The sequence below is a fragment of the Chanos chanos genome, chromosome 1, assembly GCF_902362185.1.
Source record: "Chanos chanos chromosome 1, fChaCha1.1, whole genome shotgun sequence".
Lineage (NCBI taxonomy): Eukaryota > Metazoa > Chordata > Actinopteri > Gonorynchiformes > Chanidae > Chanos > Chanos chanos.
In genome coordinates, this window is record NC_044495.1 from 56,491,224 (window position 1) to 56,496,293 (window position 5,070).

The 5,070-nt window shown below is 41.8% G+C and overlaps 1 protein-coding gene across 1 annotated transcript in view; it reads left to right on the forward strand.

Annotated features, from left to right (window-relative positions):
• Positions 1 to 453: 453 nt before the first annotated feature.
• ncor2 (nuclear receptor corepressor 2) overlaps positions 454 to 5,070 on the forward strand; it is an 86,698-nt gene continuing 82,081 nt past the window's right edge. Inside the window, exon 1 of the mRNA XM_030768380.1 lies at positions 454 to 564. The gene's annotated coding sequence lies outside the window, so the exon portion shown is untranslated. The remainder of the gene's footprint in view (positions 565 to 5,070) is intronic.

Sequence of the window (5,070 nt, forward strand, 5' to 3'; positions counted from 1 at the left end):
TGTTGTTTTATTTTGGTAGTTTCGTTAGAACATCCAGGCTTAAATGGGATGTGTGAATTTCATGCTCCGTTTTCTATAAAAATAGAGCGCTGTTCCTTTAAGTAATGAAAGAAAATGCACTTGACGCTCCAAAGGGATTCGCTTGCAAGCGAGTAACATCATGGGAATCTAGCCCAGCAGTGTTATGAATCGCTGACATTTTTTATTTGTTTTTTCAAACATTGGTTGCAAAAACACTGAGTGATTGTAAATTCCCCGGTTCAGACCACCACTAGCTGGAAATGAGTGAGTGTGCAAACAGAGGAAGGGAAAAAAAGGAAAGAGCAAGAGAGCGCGAGAACGTAGGACGTATCTCGAGAGCTGTGGTCGGGAGAGGCGGTTATTCACTAGAACCAGACTCGACGGTTCACATTAAGTGGATAGCTTAGGGACGAAGCCGACAGAGACCGAAAAACACACCTCTCTGTCCTTTTCATGTGGATTATTTACGGACTAATAAACACTCACCTCAAGAACAAGCGATAGTAAGTCCGGTAGCAACCGACCTAAACCACGAACAGAAAGGTAAGAACCCGGTCTTGAGTGACTAAGTCATTATTGAGCGTCTGTGACTGATTAGTCGAATGTCTTTTCTCTGCTCGGATTGCCTGGTTAGCTGTGACTAGCTAATGCTATGTTGCTAACGCGTGCTAGCGTAGATTCAGGGATGAACGTTATTGCAAAGGGGGTTTCACACACACACAGACACACACATACATACATACATACACGCCTTTTCGCTATTGAACATTGCTAACGCTGCAGAATAGAGCGGAAATCAAAACCAAATCACAACCAGATGAAATTGTTAGCGATTACATTTTATGTATTTCCTCGCGTTACCTCTGCTAATATGATGAGCTAGCGGTATTGTTGCCTCACTTTATCTGATAATAGTTTAGTTATCTTTAGCTGTCAAAACAAGCTAAAGGCTAGCTAAATTACATACCTAGGATAGCTAACCCAGTCATCTTTATGGGGCTGGCTATATATACACCATAACAACAGCTAACCCGCTAGCTAACTTACTAACAACAGAGGCCATGTAAGGTTATCTATGATAACATTAGACTTGCACCGGTAATTTTGCTAGTTCGAAAGACTTGTGTAAAATGTTATTTGTTATTAATCGGCTTTACTGAGCTTGGGAAGTGAAAGAATATACCGTTGGCAAACGACACCGATCATTGAAATGGCTCAGTGAACTAAGTCCACTGGCCAGTCATGGAATCTTATTGTGATGCGCTATAAAGAGAACTCTCTCAGTTATTTTTGATGCATCGCGTTTGGATTAACCCCTTTGCGTCGTGCGTTTTTCAAAACGACACTGTCCACGACAACGAGTGAAAGATAATGGCTAACGACGTCTGAAGCAAGTTAACGTAAATAGTTAAAAATAAAACTAAACAAAGCTAAAAAAAACAAAAACCTGAGTTGGGTATTTTCGTGACTGGTGGACCTCACGTTTGTGGTTTTGTCGTGTGGTTTGTGTTGGAAACTAAGTTAAAGAGCAGCGAATCACAAGTCATTTTTGTTTAGTTTGCAAACAGTCATTCATTTTGATAACTAGGTGGAAGCGATTTTGTGGCGGTGTTCCTGTATTCTTTCCTACTTTGCCTGTGGTCGATCGTGCTCGCTGGGTTGGTGGTGATATTATATCAGTTAGTCATCGTTGTTTAGAGGTGAACAAACCCTTCAGGTTTCCCCTTTTTATATAAACAACACGATTTTAACAAGCAGCATTTTAAGCTGTACCCTCATAACCGTCTGTGTTTGATAAACTTGGTCATAAACGTCCTCCCATAAATAGACTGTTTTATTGTTTGGTTATCTTTTTTTCCAGTGATATCCATGAGTGAATGACAGACAGTAACAATTCAAGCCAGTGACTGTGACCGTGGAAGAAAGCGGAGGAATTTTAAAAAAATTAAGCCGAACAATCTAAATTAATTAGTGTAATTGGACATTGGCCAGCGTAAAGCTTTACTCTGGTGAGCCGCATTCCTTCCCACTGTACAGCAGAATGCGAACAAAGCTTTTGTGTCATAAGTGGAGCAGTGCGATGCCTTAACCCAAAACAGAACTGGCCTCACACAACCCCTGGGCTCGGCCTGGCTGCCAGCATCCGTGGCCAGAGAACAACGGATTTGTTTTGGACTGCTGTCAGGCAGTGTCCCACCCCTCTGTGTTGTACATTAAGTAACTTCTTCTCTCCCTCTCTCTCTCTCTCTCTCTCTCTCTTTCTCTCTCTCTCTCTCTCTCTCCCTTTTGTGTGCTATTCCAGATTGAAAAATTGGACACGAGGAAAATGTCGTTTTTTAATAGCTTAACTTTTAACTCTTTGTATATCCCATCTGTGTGTGTGTGTGTGTGTGTGTGTGTGTGTGTGGTAAAGAAAATCTTAGGAGGCTTCGCTTGCTCATACCATATGTAGGTCGTTCTGAGTAAGCTTGTTGTCATCTATGAAAGTTATGGGCAAATATGATTGTGTCAAACAACCCTCACTCAGACGAGTCGTGAACACGTTGGAAAGGAAGCCAGAGAGCAGATGAAGACAGAGGTTTTAAGGTGTGGGTCCTTGTTCCAACCAGATCGTCCCTCGTTTTGATAGACGAGCAGCTGGCCAAAACCCTCTTCACAGTTCAAGAAGTGAGACAGATGTGAAGCTCTTTTGATGTCGGTTAGATCACTTTCTTTGAAGTGCCCGTCTCGTTGGGGTCCTCCGTTTTGATGGAAGAGACCAGAAAGCCGAGCGTGACACAATTTATGGGATATTTCAGTGCCGGGATGAGAAGGTCATCGAGTTCCTTCTGTTCTAAAGAAGCCCTACCACAGAGATACTGTGTTAGGAATACCCTGCTTAGATGTCATTACACTGTCGTAACTCAAAGCTAATATTTCCAAGGCTGTAACTGCTTTTTTTTTTTTTAAATGGAAATCTGACTGTAGCGCTGTGTAGGTCAATTGATTAGTCATTAGTAGTGAGCTCATTTTTTTCTGATTTGAGCTGTCCCATTATATAGACTCCATATGACATATAATTGGGTTTAGAGGTTATATATGTCTATTAGTGCAAAGGTAGTGCCAGAGCAGTGTAATGATTTACTCTGAGTTCTCCAGGTATGTCAAAGTTTATCTCTCTTAATCGTTACTCTCTGCTGTTATTAAACATTTTGCTCTTGGCTTTGCTTTAAGCGTTCTCCACTGTTCCCAAACGCACCCATACCGGCACGTCGAGTCAATGAGTAGCTTTGTTAAGTCACTGCCAGAATCTTCTCTGGGCTTGGTTAATGCAGGCTAAAGTTCACTTACTGGCATTAGTTCACACAGTGAGTTCATGGCCAGTCTCATACTTTTACGACATTTGGCCTTGCGGTATTAGATAAGGCCCAATTGGTGGAGATTCCCGATGTATCGATCTGACGATGGCGTCACTGGGTCAGGCCGCCAGCTGTCGACTCTGGTGTATTTTAGAGCCCAGTGAAACAATAGGGCTCTCTGTGTGCTGTTGCTATGACACACTATCTTGAAAAGCTATCAAGGCATAATGTCACAGTCACAATGTAGACTATGTTTTTTTTTTTTGTTTTGTTTTTTTTTTGGTTCTCCCCAGTGACACTCAGATTTCCATTTGGCGTGAAGCGTCGAGAGATCGGCCAGTCATTGGGTCGCTTGAGTCATTACTTAGCAGTGTGAGCAGTTGTGAAACTAAACTGATAGGCCATTGTTAGCATGCAGGGAAAATATTCCTGATAAGGTGAATTACCCTACTGTCTTTGTGGACTTTATCTAATAAGTGAACTTTAAGATAAAGGACGATATCTCTGCTGTTGACACATCAGGCCAAAATGCCTCAAATTTGGCACAGAGTTCAGGATGAAACCAAGAACTGAACAAGTTGGAAAGCCGGCTTAACTTGTGAAGTCAAACATGTGACCTGTTGTTGCACTTTTTCACCGTTGCGTAGGTTCCTGTCATAAGTGTGTGGTGTGTGTGTGTGTGTGTTTAATACCATCACTGGGCCAAGTGTTTAATTACTATAAAAAGCCTGGAGAAACAGACTGCAAATGCCATTTGGAGCGTTTGTGTAATGGAAGCTCGCCGACTGGTGAAGGTCGGCATGGCTTTGTTGTTTTTCAAGAGGGCTGAGTGTGTGTGACAGTTATTTCAAGCTGCGTGTGCATTTGAGGAAGGTCACCGGGATGAATAGCTGTCCAGGCGCTGTGTTTTAAACGTGTCTCGCATGTTTGGATTCACTGCACTGTTTGAAAAAGGTATGCATGCATCGATGCTGAAAGCTCAGAGACTCGTGTGTGTGTGTGTGTGTGTGGACCGTATTTCTCCAAATGTGTAAATACTTGCTGGTCTTTATTCTTTCCTGTGCCAATTTACCCAGAATTTGACCACAGTAATAATGGTTTCAGGCCATAGATTTTTAAATATGTATATTTTCCCAGTTGTTCACCTCATTTGCGTGGAGCAGGATAGATTTCACTCAAACTCTGTTAATCACTGGATCACCCACATAGGATTACTAACGCTTCATTTACTTGTAACCTCAAGTATGTGCTATTAGAAAACCCTTCCACTCTTTAAAGGTGTCGAGCAGGTTGTTCAAACCTCCGCAGATGCCACCGTGAGCCACACATATTAGCCAATAAGCCACTGGATCAGTCACCTGTCAAGGAAGAGCAGGGCCAGCTGGATCCATCATGTCATTATATCTTAGTTTGTTTTGAAGGGAAAAAGGATGACTAAGGCAAGCATATAAACATATATATATATATATATATATATATATATATATATATATGATGTTTAAGCTACTTAAGAACTCAGTTTAGTTATCTTTGTCTCTGCTTTACACCCATACATTTTCCTGCATTGTCAGTCTTTTTTGCTTTTGAATATCTGTCATCTGACTTTGATTCGTATGTGGCAGACAGGTGAGTATAGTCTCGTCGGTTTCCTCTGCCCCAGGCAGTTAGGGATCTAAAGATTATGTAGACTGAACCAAGCAAAGCTCTTCTG